Source organism: Chiloscyllium plagiosum, unplaced genomic scaffold, assembly GCF_037043375.1.
Source record: "Chiloscyllium plagiosum isolate Xiang-an unplaced genomic scaffold, Cpla_swu_hap1 HiC_scaffold_9, whole genome shotgun sequence".
Classification (NCBI taxonomy): Eukaryota; Metazoa; Chordata; class Chondrichthyes; order Orectolobiformes; family Hemiscylliidae; genus Chiloscyllium; species Chiloscyllium plagiosum.
The window spans coordinates 15,049,785-15,068,700 of NW_028270147.1; the positions used below are offsets into that span (position 1 = coordinate 15,049,785).

General features: G+C 42.6%; 1 long non-coding RNA gene and 1 pseudogene across 1 annotated transcript in view; one reads left to right on the forward strand and one right to left on the reverse strand.

Moving 5' to 3' along the window:
* LOC122554125 (uncharacterized) overlaps window positions 1–10,528 on the forward strand; it is a 61,988-nt gene extending 51,460 nt beyond the window's left edge. The window contains exon 4 of the long non-coding RNA XR_015758104.1: window positions 9,238–10,528. This is a non-coding gene — a long non-coding RNA (uncharacterized LOC122554125). The remainder of the gene's footprint in view (window positions 1–9,237) is intronic.
* Window positions 1–18,916, reverse strand: part of LOC122554700 (calcium-activated chloride channel regulator family member 3-like) — a 141,647-nt pseudogene that overhangs the window by 92,678 nt on the left and 30,053 nt on the right.

Consider the following 18,916-nt stretch of genomic DNA (forward strand, 5'->3'; position numbering starts at 1 on the left):
ACCTAAATACATAAATAAAAAGTGGGCCATAACGCCAGTGCTTTACTGGGAGCTCATTGATGATGTTACCTAGTATGGTGATGAAACATCTGAAAATGAACCTTCCAGCTCAGCAAGCAAACATACATCCATCATACTTACTGGCTGTGTAATCATAGACATATTTTGACTTTGTGCTGTTGATTCTGAGAAAGGCCATGTAATTGTTATCTTTGTAACAGTTGAAAGAGACAACCCAAGAGCCTCCATTTTCAGGATACCCACAGATCAGATTTGACAAATTTCCATCACCTGACTGAATGTAGTTGGTCTATCTTCAGTGAAGAATGGATAAATCACTTGGAGCAGATCCTGAACGTGATAAACTGAGTGCGGAACAATTGAACAAAAAAATTGTCATGGAAATTGATCACTTTCACGTTTTGAATAAATACATAAATGCATCAAGGAAAAGAAAATAAAACTTCTGAATTCTGGAAACAAAAACAAAAATGGAAAGTCCTGAAAACATGAAGCAAATTGGTCAATGTCAGAAAGAGAAATGAGGATACTTCAGAGGAGAGCTTTGATGACTAGCATGGAATGACATTACTGTTCATTTCTGTTGTTAACATTCCAGAGAGTTCAAGCCCAGAATTTACATGCAATGGTGAGATTACATTCAGTAAAATATTCAATAGGCCAGATTGAGAAAAAACTACTCCCCTTGATGAGGAAAGTTTGGAACAACAATAATCTTGGAATTTCCAAGAATTAAATAATTAAATTTCCCCTGACGTATTCTCATTTCTCTTTCTGACACTGACCAATCAGCTTCATGTTTTCAGGACTTACCATTTTTGGTTTTGTTTCCAGCATGACACCATGTAGCATGAAACTCAAATCATAGGTATTAAGATTTCTTTTCCCATCCTTTTCAGACACATTAAATTATGAATTAAGGTGGCAGGCAATGGTTAACACTGCTGCCTCACAGCACTAGGGACCCGGGTTTGATTCCATTCTTGGGTGAATGTCTGTGTGGAGTTTGCATATTCTCCCTGTGTCTGCATGGATTTTCTTCGGGTGCTCCAGTTTGCTCCTACAGTAAAAAGATGTGCAGGTTAGGTGGTTTGGCCATGCTAATTGCCCATAGCGTTCAGGGATGGGTGTAGGACCATTCGGCGCAGCCACTTTGGCGTGAGTGATTCAGCGCGGCCGGGTTGGCGCGACCCATTTCGGCGCAGACCCATTTCGGCGCGAGCGATTCGGCACAGCTCTTATTTATTCCTTTTCAGGCTTATTTACAAGCATTAATGAAAGCAATACAAAGAAAAATAATGTTTATCCTCTTCAGTAAAAATGTTAAAAAGAAAATAAAAATGAAAGAAATAAGGCAAATACAAAATTGTTGATGGCATTTTAACAGGTTTTATTCTATTTTAATAATTTGTGTATTAATATGTTTTATTTTAATAATTTTAATAATAGTAGTTTAATAACTACTACTGAATAACTACAAAACAGGTCTGCGCCGAAATGGGTCTGTGCCGAAATGGGTCGCGCCAAATCGGCTGTGCCGAATCGCTCGCGCCAAAGTGGCTGCGCCGAATGGTCCTATTCCATTCAGGGATGTGCAGGCTAGGTGGGTTAGTCATGGGAAAAGTAGGGTACAGGGATGTAGGTCTGATGGAGATGCTGGTCAGAGGGTCAGGATGGGCCAAATGGCCTGCTTCCATACTGTAGGGATTCTGTGATTCTAAAACAAAATTTAAGATGGGAAGGCTCAAATTCATCTTGTCATGTAAAGAGTTTAGATGTTTTCCAAATGGGGTAGTGTTTTAAAAAATTCTCAAGGTCAGGTTCGTAGGAGAGTAGTCTGACACAGAACAAACGACCAAGAGGCGAGTCTGCTAGAATATGAGCATTTTATTCCCCGCAGCGTCGCCACAACCAGGTCTCATACTTACAACGGGTCTGGCTTATACTCACTCTACATGTTACCGGAACTGGGAGCCGTCAGTTCTCGTAGAGCGGTTGCCAACAACCCACGCTCGGCGGTTAAACGTAACCCCGGAGCAGACTCCCGGGTCTGGCTTATACTCACTCTACATGTTACCGGAACTGGGAGCCGTCAGTTCTCGTAGAGCGGTTGCCAACAACCCACGCTCGGCGGTTAAACGTAACCCCGGAGCAGACTCACCGAACTGGAGACTTTTCCAGCTGATATACTCTTTTCCAGATATAAACATTCATGTGAACAGCAGAGCAAGGCTAAAAAACACATTCCATTCTGGTTACATACAGATAAGAAGATTCACACGGGGAGGTGTGTAATAAGATTCACACGGGACTAAGCAACACCTCCATTCCGGTTAGATTCACACATGTATTGGGACATAATTTTTAACCGTTTCACCACATTCCACTGCTTGGCCCAATACATGTGTTACATTATGATTCACACATGTATTGGGACATAATTTTACACCACATTCCACTGCTTGGCCCAATGCATGTGTTACATTATGCTTAATTCAGTTCAATTCGTTTCAGTTAATTTCAGTTCAGTCAATTCAGTGTAGTTCAATTCAGCTCAGTTCAGGTCTGTTCAGTTCAATTCAATTGTGTTCAATTTAGTTCCGTCCATTTCAATTCAATTTAGCTCAGTTCCATTTTGTTCCGTTCAATTTGATTCACTTCAGTTCCACTCAGTTCAGTTCAGTTCAATCCCATTCAATTCTGTTAACTCCGCTTCAGCTTTTTGGACATGCCCACATCCTCCGCTGTACCCCAGGCAAGGGGTTCTTCGGCAGGACTGGGATCCTCTCAAGGGTGGACAGCAGCGACCCTGGGGTTCCTCCGGTCGCCCCCCACCATTTCTCAAACAAACTGCCACGTCATGCCACGGTCCATGCCATCCCGGGACGGTCGGGACCTCCACAGTTTGTTCTTCTGGTTTCTTAGTCTTTTTCCAAAACATTGTTCTGTATCAAAATCTCTCCTCAATTGCGATTGACCCTGCTCGCAGCGCCAAAATGTTTTAAAAAATTCTCAAGGTCAGGTTCGTAGGAGAGTAGTCTGACACAGAACAAACGACCAAGAGGCGAGTCTGCTAGAATATGAGCATTTTATTCCCCGCAGCGTCGCCACAACCAGGTCTCATACTTACAACGGGTCTGGCTTATACTCACTCTACATGTTACCGGAACTGGGAGCCGTCAGTTCTCGTAGAGCGGTTGCCAACAACCCACGCTCGGCGGTTAAACGTAACCCCGGAGCAGACTCCCGGGTCTGGCTTATACTCACTCTACATGTTACCGGAACTGGGAGCCGTCAGTTCTCGTAGAGCGGTTGCCAACAACCCACGCTCGGCGGTTAAACGTAACCCCGGAGCAGACTCACCAAACTGGAGACTTTTCCAGCTGATATACTCTTTTCCAGATATAAACATTCATGTGAACAGCAGAGCAAGGCTAAAAAACACATTCCATTCTGGTTACATACAGATAAGAAGATTCACACGGGGAGGTGTGTAATAAGATTCACACGGGACTAAGCAACACCTCCATTCCGGTTAGATTCACACATGTATTGGGACATAATTTTTAACCGTTTCACCACATTCCACTGCTTGGCCCAATACATGTGTTACATTATGATTCACACATGTATTGGGACATAATTTTACACCACAGGTAGGAAGGTAGTGGTTCATCAGGGTGAACAGATTAAGGAGCCAACATAGTAATGTAGGGTGAGAGGTTAGGGTGCAGATGAAGGAAAGAGCTCAAACATATCTAACCAGTATTGGCAACCCTGATGTAATCTCTTAGATGAGCTTTGATTGGCTAAAGTAGTTTTACAAACAGGGGGCTGGAGGGGTTGCTACTTGCATGGGACATATCACGTAGCACATTGCCATGGGAATTTTAAGCTAATATAAAGTCAGAGTGTTAATTTTTTTTTTCCAATTTTAAATTCCATGTGGGTGTGGACTCACCCCGTATAGTTCAGAACAAACTGAACACAAAGGTTATTGATGAGAGTAATTGCAAGTTTTTAGTACTGTTTCAGGGAAAGTATGAGGATGCATGAGAAAGCTTTATACAAGTGTCCTTAAACATGTGTAGGGAATGTACGTCAATTTCCTTACCTCCTCTAATATAACTGATACATCATTCATAATTCTTACCCAGAAATGCAGATCTATTCCTTTTGAGTAGTGGTTTAATATGCTTGGAAGCTGAAAAGCAGGTACAGCATGTTTACACACTTTTAGTTTTGTTTCACGAGGTCTAAGTCAAATAGAATGCTGACGTTGCAATAGTCTGGTTCAGTCTCACACTGCTTCTGTCAGCTCGTCCAGTCCTCCAACTAACCCTTGTTAAATATCCTTCCCTTACACCTTTCCATCCTTCTGAATATGGCTTCTTGTGCATTTTACCCTCTCTTCATCCAGTGATTTTTAGAAATTCACTCATGGGACACGGACAATGTATTAATTACTTGTCTTTGGTTGGCCCTTGAGTAGGTGGTGATGAACTGCCTTCTTGAACTGCTGCAATCCATTTGATGTAGGTTCACTCATAAGGAAGGCAGTACCCAGGTTAAGGAGGGGGTTCCCAGATTTAAACTCACTGATGAAAAATCGATGAGATTTCCAAGTCTAGATGGTGCTTGGCTTGGCAGAGAACATGCAGGTGATAGTGTTTTCATGTATCTGCTCCCTTTTTCCTTTGGGATAGAAATGCACATGGGTTTGGAAGGTGCTGTCTAAGGAGCCTTGGTGAAATATTGCAGCATATCTGGAATGTGGGCGACATTGCTACTGACTGATGGTGATGGAGGGAGTGATTGTTTGTGCCAATCAAGCAGGTCACTTTGTCCTGGAAAGTGTCAAGCTTCTTGAGTGTTGTTGGAACTGCACTCATGAGGCAACTGGGGAGTATTTCATCACACTCCTGACTTGTACCTTGTAGATAGGGAGCAGGCTGACAATATCTAGGTTCCATAATCTGGGTGTAATTTGTTAAATTCCCTCACCTCTCCTCCTTCAAGACCAACTGTTTTAAAAAAATTCTCAAGGTCAAGGACCAGGCTCGCAGGAAAGTAGTCTGACACAGAACAAACAGCCAAGAGGCGAGTCTGCTAGAATATAAGTGTTTTATTCCCCGCAGTGTCACCACAACCAGTCTCGTACTTACAACGGGTCTGGTTTATACTCACTCTACACGTTACCCGAACTGGGAGCCGTCAGTTCTCGTAGAGCGGTTGCCAACAACCCACGCTCGGCGGTTAAACGTAACCCCGGAGCAGACTCTACCGAACTGGAGACTTCTCCAGCTGATATACTCTTTTCCAGATATAAACATTCATGTGAACAGCAGAGCAAGGCTAAAAAACACATTCCATTCTGGTTACATACAGATAAGAAGATTCACACGGGAAGGTGTATAATAAGATTCACACGGGACTAAGCGACACCTTCCATTTTCGGTTAGAGCAGAGCAAGGCTAAAAAACACATTCCATTCTGGTTATTCACACGGGAAGGTGTATAACAAGATTCACACGGGACCAAGCGACACCTTCCATTTTCGGTTAGATTCACACATGTATTGGGACACAATTTTAACCCTTTCACCACATTCCACTGCTTGGCCCAATACATGTGTTGCATAATGATTCACACATGTATTGGGACATAATTTTACACCACACCAACCCTCCCTAATATCTATTTTTGACTGATCATATGAAATACATTGTTGATTTATCATGCCTTGAAATGATAGTGGATATTGGAAAGGCCTTAAGGAATAGGAGTAGGTCATTCGGCCCCTCAAGCCTGCTCCACCATTCAACAGGATCTGACATTCCTCATACCCAATTTCTTGTCTTTTCACTGTAACCATTGATTCTCTGACAACTCAAGAATCTATCTCTCTCAGCTTCAAATGTACAGAAAAACGCTGCCCCCACAGTTCTCTGTGCCAAGGAGTTCCAAAGACTCTCAACCCTCTGTGAAAAGAAGTTCCCCCTCACTTGAGCCTTAAATTGGCTCTTTATTCTGAGACTGTGCCCTCTGGTCCTAGACTCTCCCATCAGAGGAAACACCCTCTCAGCCTTTACTCTGCCAAGCCCATTAAGAATCCATATGTTTCAATGGGATCACTTCGCATTCTTTGAAACTCCAGTCCTAACCTCTCTAGCCCTTGCTCACAGGAACATTATTAGACCCTGTTTTACTGCATTTATCTGCCTGTTACTAACTGGATCCAATATAGGATGCTCAGAAAATGTAGAAGAGGAAATAATAAGCAGTGGAAGATGAATGACTAATTTCACCTTGAAAGCAGATATTCAATTAGGCAACTCTGCACAATGCAAATTATCAACATATGTAATGACTGTCAAATTTAATATTAGAAGATTAAATTGTACTGTATCAGTGGGCATTAATGTAATATTAAAGGGTTAAATTGCACTGTCCTTGGGTGGGGACGACAGTCATGTAGGAACTCCCACTCCCATTAGACAGTCATTTGCTACTACTCCCCCTTCCTATTATCAAATTAAACTATCATTCAATCTCTTCTATTCAGAAATGTTTTCTGGCCATCCCCTGAAGTTAGGTATGTTGCACCTGCATAGTCTTGGGGAATCGTTGATTCAGGAAATTGCGTAATTATTCACCAGGATTAGGGCATTGGCATTTGCATTATCTCCAAGGATTATCTCATCCTACCATCGTACCTGGGGTAACATGTGACTTTAAGTGACTGGGGGTTGTCTTGAGTGTCATGTGACTGTGGGGGAGTGGCTAGAGTATTGGCGAGAATGACAAACGGTATAAAGGGTATGTGATTTCTTTGTTCAGGGCCTTACTTTGATTCAACCTCACACGCCTGTGTAGTGGGTCAAAGAGGGTCACCTAGCTTCTACAGCCTTTAATAGAAGTTAGTGTGTGCGAATTGCATCTCGTGTCTGAAACCTTGGGAAAAGAACCTAACATAAGGTGACAGCAGTGGGACTCCAACATACACGGAGCTTCCAGGTGGACTGATAAGCGATCGTCCAAGTGTTGGTTGCGTGAGATGGATGGGCCACAAGGTAAGCTTCACCTTGATTTCTCTCTCTAAACCTACCACTCAGTAGACCCCCCCTCCTGGGACTCGGTTGTGACGGAATTTTTGAAATAATTCTCACATTTGCACTTCAACAAGTCGCTTTGCGTGAAGCTGAGTTTTAAATCAGGGTTAAATCGGGATTAGAGTCCCAGGATTAAAAAGGGGTTAGAGTCCTCGAGGTAAAAAGGGGTTAGAGTCCTCTAGTGGGAAGGTTTGAGACTCCAGAGCATAAAAAAAGGAGTTAGAATTTGGTACTTTTTTCAATTATTTCCTTTATCCCCGTCACCTCCCCTTAGAAGTTCTTTTAGACAATGCGGCATCATCAGGAAATGGGGAGAAATTGGAGCCGGTCCACTCAGATCCAGATAGTAAAGTGCATTGATTGCTGGAGAAGCTTTGTCTGGAGTTTTGTTGCTTGGGAGTCTCAGCTTCTGGGCTTGACTCAGTGAGTCTTTCTTCTGCGGGAAGTGGGGGAGGTGGTATGGACTGTGGTGCCCTATGGTCCACTGCAAGGCTTTTCTCTTTTTGTGGGTATGATTTCGTCATGAGGGTATGGCTGGTCTTTCTTTCCTTCGCTGCCTTGTCCGGTGGTCGGGTGACGTTCCTCGGTCCGTATTGCACCGAGGTGCACATGTCAGGTGCTGTGGGGTTCACAGACCTTTGGGAATCTTGGACCATTGCTAGTGTTTGTTTTTTTCTGTGCGATGGTGGTTGGTTGGGAGTCTGTGGATGTGATTTTTTTTGTCCGACTCTGGGCCACCTTCTCCATCTTCTGGACTCCTCATTTTCCTTTTCGTAGATCATTACCGGGTGAACTGAGGTGGATCTCAAATATTAAAATGAGAAGAATTCTCACCAGAGGCTCTTCAAAAAAAAACTAGGAATGCTGAAATTAAGGTTGTACTCATACTTGGGTCAAAAAAGATGTTTCTATATAAATTGTGCCATGCTGGTAGTGTTTGATATTTCAATATTTTGGTTTGTTAAAATACTGGGTCAGAAAATCCTTTTAAGTAACTGTTTTGCCTTATTTGAATTAGGATCTCAATTCACTGTGTTTTGTAGGCTATGTAATAGGTCAGATTTTGGTTTTACATTGAAATTGTTCAACATTATATTCTTTTCAAAATAATCACAAGAATAACCTTAAAACAAATTGATTGAGTGCTTTGAGTCCCTGATTTGTTTGAAATTCTACCATGCCTGCTTCAAAAAACAATTGTGTCAGTGGTTATGCTTTAACCAGATGAGAGTACTGTGTTAAAATATCTTTGCTGCTGCTTTTTTTTAAATGCAGAATGTTCACAAAAAGATAAGTGCATTTCAAGTTTGATGTGTTCTTAAGATTTTAGAGAATATGAGAACTTGAGGCTGAGCTGATTAAATTCTTTCAATTATTGTTAAGACTTCATTGGTACCCTTCATATTACAGATTCAAAGAATCTTGATCTCTACCAAAGTTGCCAGTGTAATTCTGACTATTTTATTTGGGAAGTTTCATTTAGAGAACATATTTTAATGTTTTTCATTTGTTTCCCATGAATATTTGAGGTGTAAATCTGAACTGAAGCTGCCTCTTCAATGGCTAAAGCACAGGAAGCATTTTTGTTGTTATCTTCCTGTTCCAGATTTTTGAAATATTTTTCTAATAGCTTTCACATTTGCCAAGTATTAATTTGTTAAAGGAAAAGAATTTTTGAATAACCTGAATGAGGTACCCAAGGATTTGATTTTAGGACCATTGATTGTTGTTTATAATTGACTGAATTGTTTAGGCAAAAACAATTCCTGAAGAAGGGTTCATGTCCGAAACATCGATTTTCCTGCTCCTTGGATGCAGCCTGACCTGCTGCGCTTTTCCAGCAACACATTTTCAGCTCTGAATTGTTTAGGCAGTACAATTTAGAAGTTTATTAATTTTATAAAATGTGATAATGTCATAAAGAGTGAACAGAGTAACAGACTTCAAGATGACCGAATGTTGAAATACGCAGACACACTTTAGTGCCGTGAAATGTGTGACTATTTTCATACTGATAACCACCTTTTGAAAGGAAGGAATGATACAAGAAATGCAAAGGTACTTTCAGCAGCTAACATCATCTCTAGAGTTTCTCCATTCACAGGTAAAGCATGCCTTTGGACCACCACCCACCCCTCCACAACCTGATCGAATGGATTCAATCAGCTCCCCAAACATGAGCACAAGAAGTGAAGAAGCTAACAAAAGTGAAGAGAATGTCAGTATGCTTTTTGTCAGTGGCCTTCCTACAGACATTAAACCACTTGGGCTATACCTTGTCTTTTGATCATTTAAGGGATATGAAGGTTCACTGATCAAGCTTACATCGCAATAGCTAGTTGGCTTTGTTACATTTGACAGCAGAGCAGGAGCAGAAGCAGCAAAAAAAAGCTGCATTCACCTAGCCTACTGCTACATTTGCAACTGCTGCACCTCACACTCAGATGGGCTGGTAACCTCCATCTGAATCATCTCCAGAAGGATGAAAGTCTCATCAGTTTTGTTAAGTATTTAACTGCCTTTATCCAAGAATTCAGATTTCTCCCTGGAGTGGTGTGCAAAGATAGACTGGCTTTTGTTTTCAGGTTGAACTTTACTAAAAGAAATTTTGGAGAACTGGCTCATTTCCACTTGACTTGGAGGGGATAGAGTGGTCATGAATGACTGTGGATTTAAGAACTTTACTGGTGAACGTTTTCCCATGTGGGAGGATCCTAGAAATTCTATCTACTGAATGGGTTATTAATTTTTGGTGTAATAATCATTGCATGTTGTGTGTCAATAACTTGCTTAAATATTGGCTGTCAGAGTCTTATGAAAGCTGGTAGTATCATCTTGGTGATTATTATAGAATGTTAAAAGGGAGAAATGTAATGTTAAAAGGTTAAATTGTACTATCTCTGTGATATTAAAGGGTTAAACTGCACTGTCTTTGCGTGTGGAGACAGCCATGAAGGAATGCGAATGACTCACACTCCCATTAGGCAGTCATTTGCAACTATTCCCCCTTACTATTATCAAATTAAACTATCGTTCAATCTCTTCCATTCAGAAATGCCTCCTGGCCATACCCTGCAGCAAGTATGTCACACCTGCATTATCTTGGGGAATCCCTAAGTCAGGGAATCATCTGCGTAATGATTCCCCAGAATTAGGGCATTAACATTTGCATTATCTCTGAGAATGATCTCATCCTACCATTGTGCCTGGAGAAACATGTGACTGGGGGTTGTCTTGAGTGGCATGTGGCTGTGGAGGAGTGGCCAGAGTATTGACGAGCATGACCAACTGACCTGTATAAAGGGGATGTGTTTTCTTTGTTCAGGGCCTCACTTTGACTTGACCTTACCTGCCTGCGAAAAGGGTCAAAGGGCGGGGGTGGTCACCTAGCTTGTACATGCTTTAATAAACCTTAACTGTTTGCAAAGGTTGGTGTGTGCGAATTGCATCTCGTGTGTGAAAACTCGGGAAAAGAACTTAACACAACTCACTAAAGGCACAGAATGTGGTGGTCTTATTTATTTAGTGAAGTTTAACCACCTCACTTTGCATTTAACCTCAACAAATATTTCAAGATGTCAAAAGGACAAGTTATGAGGAGCTGTGACTTTAGGCAGTGAAATGGAGCCAACTTGTTTTGTTTTGAATATGTCCTGACTTACTGGAAAGCAGTGCCTCCTTTCACCCTCCCTTCCAGCTGAAAACATATGATCAGAACCACAACTTCTGTGGGAGGGTTTTCATCAGTCTAACAGCTGGTTTGGAGCATACACCCACCTAAAGGGAGTTGTGTGTTATGTGGTTACTGCCCTGTTTTTCTGAGCTACCCAGCCAACAGCAAAGTAAAGTTATACTAAAGCCCCAGGCTCATTTCAACGTTGGCTTCCCCAGAACTCCAATATGACTGATTATTGCTTTTATACCAGTGATACCAAGCATTAGTGCTCTCTGCTATGCCGCACAAGTTCAGCAGTTCAAGGAAACTTAGAGATGGACAAAAGTGTACATACAAACTGGAAGAAGGTGTTGGCTGTTTGGGCCAGCCCTGCCATTCATTTAGATAATGGATAATCTGATTTTATCTTCAATTACACATTGCTGCCTACCTCAGTGACATTTCACCCCATTGCTTGTCAAGAATCTATCCACCTCTGCTTTAAAAATACTCAGAGATTCTGTCTCTACTACCTTTCAGATCATAAGATAAATGGCTAGAGTTAGGCTATTCAGCCCATTGAGTTAGCTCCTCTAATCGATAATAGCTGATATATTTCACAACCCCATTATTCTCCTGCCTCCTGCCTTCTCTCCATAACCCCTAATTTCCTTCCCAGTCAAGAACCTATCTCTGATAAAAGTTAAAAGTCACACAACACACAACACAGAACCTGGTGTTGTGTGATTTTTAACTTTGTACACCCCAGTCCAACACCGGCATCTCCAAATCTTGACTATCTCTGATAGGTATTTAAGCCAAATACACTCAATGACATGGCCTCCACAGCCTTCTGCAGCAATAAGTTCCACAGATTCACGCCCTTGGACTGAAGACATTTCTCCTCATCTCAGTTGTAAAGGATTGTTCCTTACTCTGAGGCTGTCCCTCGCTTCCTGGTCTCTCCTACTAATGGAAACATCTTCTCCATGACCACACTATCCAGGCCTCTCATATAGAAAAGAAAACAAAATTTACAGCCCTGGAACAGGCCCTTCAGCCCTCCAAGCCTGAACCGATCCAAATCCATTGTCTAAACCTATAGCCCAATTCCTAAGCATCTATATGCCTCTGCTCCCCACCTACTCATGCATCTGTCCAGATGCATCTTAAATGAATCTACCATGCCTGGCAACTACCTCTGCTGGCAACGCGTTCCAGTCACCTACCATCCTCTGTGTAAACTACTCACCACGTGTATCCCCCTTAAACTTTTCACCTCTCACCTTGAAAGCATGACCTCTCGTTATTGAATCCTTCACCCTGGGAGAAAGCTTATCTCTATCTACCCTGTCTATACCCTTCATAATTTTGTAGACTTCAATCAGGTCCACCTCAATCTCCTTTTTTCTAATGAGAACAATCCTAACCTACTCAACCTCTCTTCATAGCTAGCACCTTCCATACCAGGCAGCATCCTCGTGAACCTTCTCTGCACTCTCTCCAAAGTGTCCACATCCTTTGGTAATGTGGTGACCATAACTGTACATAGTATTCTAAATGCAGCTGAACCAAAGTCTTGTACAATTTTAACATGACCTGCTAGCTCTTATACTCAATACCCCATCTGATGAATACCAGCATACCAAATGCCTTCTTGACCACTCTATCCACCTGTGCAGCAACTTTCAGGGTACAATGGACCTGAACTCCCAGATCTCTCTCCTCATCAGCTTTTCCCAAGGTTCTTCCATTTACTGTATAATTCACTCAAGAATTAGACTTTCCAAAATGCGTCATCTCTCATTTGCTTGGATTGAACTCCATTTGCCATGTTTCTGCCCAGGTCTCCAGTCTATCTATATTCTCCTGTATTCTTTGACAGTCCCCTATGCTTTCTGCTATTCCACCAATCTTCGTGTCATCTGCAAACCTGCTGATCATACCAACAGTGCCCTCTTCTAGATCATTTATGTGTATCACAAATAATAGTGACCCCAGCACTGATCCCTGTGGAACACCACTGGTCACCTTTCTCCATTTCAAGAAACTCCCTTCAACTACTACTCTATGTCTCCTGTTGCTCAACCAGTTCTTTATCCACCTAGCTAGAACACCCTGCACACCATGTGATTTCACTTTCTTCATGAGTTTACCATGGGGAACTTTATCAAATGCCTTACTAAAGTATCTGACATCAACAGCCCTTCCTTCATCTATCAACTTGGTCACTTCCTCAAAGAACTCTATTAAGTTGGTAAGGCATGATCTCCCCTGCCCGAAACAGTGATAAGCCCATTCTTTTCCAAATGTAAATAGATTTTATCCCTCAGTACCTTGTCCAGCAACTTTCCCACCACTGAAGTCAGGATCACTGGTCTGTAGTTACCTGGAATATCCCTGCTACCCTTTTTGTACAGGGGGAACAACATGAGCAACCCTCCAGTCCTCCGGCACCTCACTTGTGATTAAGAATGCCACAAAGATATCTGTTAGGGCCCCAGCTACTTCCTTTTTCACCTCCCTCAGCAACTTGGGATAAATCCCATCAGGTCCTGGGGATTTGTCTACCTTAATAACCTCTAGCCTACCCAACACATCTTCCCTATTTATGTCAATGTGATCCAGAGTAATAAAACATTTATCTCTAATCTCAACATTCATCATGCCCCTCTCCTCAGTGAACAGTGATGCAAAACAATCATTCAGAATCTCACCCATTCTCTCAGGTTCGACTCACAGTCTTCCTTCATTATCCTTTAGTGGACCAATCCCTTCTCTAGTTACCCGCTTGGTTCTTAGATAAGAATAAAAGGCTTTGGGATTCTCTTTAATTCTGCTCACTAAATCAATTTCATGACCCCTTTTAGCCGCTTGATTCCTTGTTTAAGACTGGTCCTACTCTCCCGATATTCCTCCAGGGCCCGTTCTGTTCTTAGCTGCCTGGATCTTATATACGCTTCCCTTTTTCTCTTGGCTAGTTGTACGATTTCTCCTGTCATCCACAGTTCACGAACCTTGCCTTTCCTATCCTTTGCTTTCAATGAGACATGCCTATCCTGCACTATCTTTGACCTATCTTTGAAAGCCTCCCACATATCAATTGTGGACTTGCTTCAAATAGCTGTATCCAATCCACATTTCACAGCTCCTGCCTAATTTTGATATGCTGTAAGTTTCAATCAGATCCCCCCTCATCCTTCTAAACTCCATCGAGTACAGACCCAGAGTCTTCAACCGCTCCTCATATGACAAGCCCTTCATCCCCAGGATCATTCTTGTGAACCTCCACTGGACACTCTTCAAGGACAGTACATATTTCCTAAGGCACACAGCCAAAAACTGCTCACAATATTCCAAATGTGGTCTGATCAGAGCCTTGTACAGACTCAGCAGTACATCATTCAGTTGTGTTCAAGCCCTCTCGAAATGAATGTTACTATTGCATTTGCCTTCCCTGAACCTGCATGTTGACTCTAAGAGAATCCTGAACTCGGACTCCCTAGTATTCATTCTGTAAATCTTCTTTGAATATCCTCCAACATTTTTACATCTTTCTGTAAATTTGGAGACCAATACAGTATACAGTACTCCAGGTGTTGTCTCATTAATGCCCTGTATAAGTGAAGCATAATCTCCCTACTGTTGTATTCATTTCCCCTCACAATAAATGGCAATATTATTTGCTTTCTTAATTACTTGTTGTACCTGCAAACTAACCTGTTGTGATTCATACAGTTGGATATCCAGTCTCCTTTGCAACCTGTCACTATTTAGATGTTTTAGTCTTCCTGCAAAAGTTAACCATTTCATATTTTTCCACATTGCATTCCATTTGCCAGGTCTATGCCCACTCATCTAGCATACCTATATCATTTTGTAGTCTCCTTGTATCCTCTTCACTTACTTTCCTATCTACTTTTCTGTTGTGAGCAAGTTGATCAACCATTACTTCAGGTCCAATAGATGTGGAGCTGGAAGAGTACAGCAGGTCAGACAGCATCCAAGGAGCAGGAAAGTCAATGTTTCGGGCTGAAACCCTTCACCATTACTTCAGATCCCTTCATCTTAATCATTTATTTCAATTGTAAAGTGTTGAGGACCCAGTGCTAATCCCTGTGGCACACTATGGCACCCAGTCAACCAGAAAATGACCCACATGTGTACTCTCCTTCCTCCTATTCAATACCAAGATGTTACCCCTTACACCATAAGCGTTTGTTTTCTGCAGTAACCATTGATGAAATGGTTTCTGAAAGTCTACATTGCATCCATTTAACAAGAACACCAATAAATTGGTTACATGTGATTTTTTTTTTACAAAAGCATGTTGTATCTGCCTTGAATTTCTCTATTTGCCCAGTTATAATGTCTATAACAATTGAGTTTAACATTGTCCCAATGACAGTACGTTACCCTAACTAACATACAGCTTCCTGCTTTCTGAGTGTCTTTATACATTTGAGGGATATGGGTGCCCCTGGCTGGGCCAGCATTTATTGCCAGTCCCTGGTGGTCCTTGAGAAGGCGGTGGTGAGCTGCCTTCTTGAACTGCTGCAGTCCACCTGCAATTGGTTGACCTACAATGCCTTTAGGGAGGGAATTCCAGGATTTTGACCAAGCAACAGTGAACAAATGACAATATATTTCCAAGACAGGATGGTGAGTAGTTTGGAGGGGAACTTGAAGGTAATGGTGTATTCATGTATCTGCTGTCCTTGTCCTTCTGAATGGTAGTGGTTTTGAGTTTGGAGGGTGCTGTCTGAGGATCTTGGGGGAATTCTTCACAGCACCTTGTAGATAGTACACACTGCTGCTGTTTAGCATCGGTGGTAGAGGGAGTTGACGCTTGTGGATGTGGTGCCAATTTAGTGGGCTGTTTTGTCCTGCATAGTGTCAAGCTACTTGAGTGTTGTTGGAGCTGGACTCAACCAGATAAGTGGGGAATATTCCATCATACCACTGACTTGTGCCTGGTCGATAATGGACAGGCTTTGGGGTGTTAGTAGGTGACTTACTCACTGTAGTATTCCTAAGCTTCTGACCTGATTGTATAGTCATTGTCTTCATTTGATGAGTCCAATTGAGTTTCCGGTCAATGGTAATCCCCAGAGTGTTGATAATGGGGGATTCAGTGATTGTAACACTATTGAATGCCATGGGGCAGTAATTAGAATGTCTCTTATTGGTGATGGTGAAAGCCTGGCATTTGTGTGACATGAATGTTACTTGCCACTTCTCAACCCAAGTCTGGAGTTGCTGAAATGGTCTTTAGGGAACGTTGATAGCGGTGGGGCGGGAAATATATCCCTGTTGGTGGGGTCTGTTTGTCAGTTGCGGAAATAGCAGGGGATAATGGCGGAGGTCCCCTTCCAGGGCCTCTCCATCTCTATTATCGGTGAGCCACTCGACACGGACATATACTACAAACCCATCAACTCCCACAGCTGCCTGGACCACACCTCCTCCCACCCTGTCTCCTGCAAAAATTCCAGCCCCCATTCCCAATTCCTCTACATCTGCCACATCTGCTCCTATGAGGATGAATTCCACCACAACACATAGAAGATGGTGTCATTCTTCAAAGATAGCAATTTCCCCTCCCACATGGTTGGTATTGCACTCCAGTGCATCTCATTCACTTCTCGCACCTCCATCATCAACCCCCACCCGTCTAACTGCAAGAAGGACAGAGCCCACCCGGTCCTCACCTTCCACCCCACCAACCTCTGGCTACATCGCATCATCCTCTGGCATTTTCGCCACATACAAACTTACCCCACCAACAGAGATATATTTCCATCTCCACCCCTATCCGCTCTCCCTAAAGACCATTCCCTCCACGACTTCCTTGTCAGGTCCAGGCTCTCCCCATCAACCCACCCTCCTGTCCCGGCACTTTCCCCTGCCACTGTAGGAATTGCAAAATGTGTGCCCACACCTCCCCCTTTACATCTGTCCAAGGCTCCGAAGGATCCTTCCACATCCGTGAGAGATTTCCCTGCACTTCCACACACGTCATCTACTGTATCCATTGCTCCCAATGTGGTCTCTTTCTACATTGGGGAGACAGGACACCTACTTGCAGAACATTTTAGAGAACGTCTCTGGGACACCTGCACCAATCAACCCAACCTGGGCCTCCACCATCGCCAAACCCTTACTATCTGATGCCTGGAGGAAGAATGCCTCATCTTCCGCCTTGGGACCCTCCAGCTACATGGGATCAATGTGGATTTCACCAGTTTCCTCATTTAACGTCCCTCCACCTTATCCCAGATCCAACCTTCCAGCACGACACTGCCCTCTTGAACTGTCCTACCTGTCCATCTTCCTTCCCATCTATTCTCTCCACCCTCTTCTCCGACCTATCACAGTCTCCTCCACCTTCATCTACCTATCGCCTTCCCAGCTACCTTTTTCCCAGCCCCATCCCCCTCCCATTTATCTCTCAGACCCCTTGGGCTACCCCCTCCTTCCTGATGAAGAGCTTATGCTCGAAACATCGATTCTCCTGCTCCTCATATGCTGCCTGACTGGCTGTGCTTTTCCAGCACCACACTCTTCGACTCTCGAAGCTTTAACTCTGCCTTCTTTCCACAGATGCTGCCAAATGTGCTGAGATTCTCCAAATATTTCTGAGGTTGTTGGGGACATGGTAACCTTTCCTAAATTTTATATTCCTGAACATAAAATGTGAAAAGAAAAAATAGATTTGAAATCTAACGTATGATACTTTCATTTGAAATTATTTGGAGCATCATAAATCTTGCAACTATGCCAGGCACCCATTTCAAATGAGGTTTGAATTATAAAGAAAGGCTGGGTAGGCTGGGGCCTCTATCACTGGAGCATAAGGGTTTGTGAGGTGACCTCAAAGAAGTTTATAAAATCAGGAAGGGTGGAGATAGGGTTAATGGTGGGGTCTTTTCCCAAGCATGGGGGAATTCAAGACCAGAGGACACATTTTTAAGGTGAGAGGAGAGATTTTAATAAGACGTGAGAAACAAATGTTTTACACAGAGTGTGATTCGCTTGTGGAATGAACTTCCTAAGGAAGTATTCTGGGTAACCCAAGATGGAGGACGGGAAACATTTCTGGCTGTAAGAGCTGCTCCTTTTTTTTTGAGGTATTTTAGGTGTTGGAGGTGATTTCCTCAAATTCCAGGATCAGCAATTACTGATTTATATGATGTTGTGTTGTTTTGGAAATTTGGAAAAAAAAGTCAAAACAAACAGCAGTTCTCAAAGGAAGAAGAGCAGACAAAGGAAGCACATGGTGAGGACAGTGCAGGAGAGAGAGCGAGAGAGAGAGAGAGAACGAATGAACAAACGAACCTGCACAGATACTGCCTTTGCTGTTTTTGAATTCATGCATTGCTGGACATTGGAGTCCATCTGGGAAAATTAACAAACAGTGAAATTCACAACTAATCTTGGAGGAACTGGTTTGGGCAAAGTTCACAACACAGAATCAGATAAGTTAATTGTTGTTTTAAGTCTGTCCAAGAGAAAGGCTGTATTAGTGAGTACAGTGGGTTCTTTCTTGATTATGTTTTTGGAGATAACTCTCTTGATTAAACTTAAAATATAAGCCATAGCTATTAATTTAACCTGGTACAGTGTTTTGTAGAGGAATAAGACAGTGTTATTTTCTGGGTCTGTAGATTGTGAAGGAGCAAAAATGGCCTTTGCAGTGATATGTAAAATGTGGGAGTTTAAAGAGAGTTTAAGGGTTACTGCAGATTATATCTGCCATAAATGCTTTTGGATGCGAATCTTATCAGATTGAGTGGATCGCTTGGAGAGACAGAGAGAAGCAATGAGGAATTTGCAACAGCAACAGTATGTGATGGATGGCAGTTATAGGAAAGGGGGATGTCTCAGATACAGTCACATAGATGGGTTAACTCCAGGAAGGGTAAGAGAAGTCAGCACCTAGGGCAGGAGTCTTTTGTGGATATACCCATTTCAAACAGGTGTGCTATTTTGGATTCTCAGGGGAAGGTAGCATGAACAGCCAGGTTTCTGGTATTGAGACTGGCTCTAATGCAACGAGGGGTATGTCGGCTTCCAAGAGATCAATTGTGTTAGGGGATTCTGTAGACAGAGGTACAGACAGACGTTT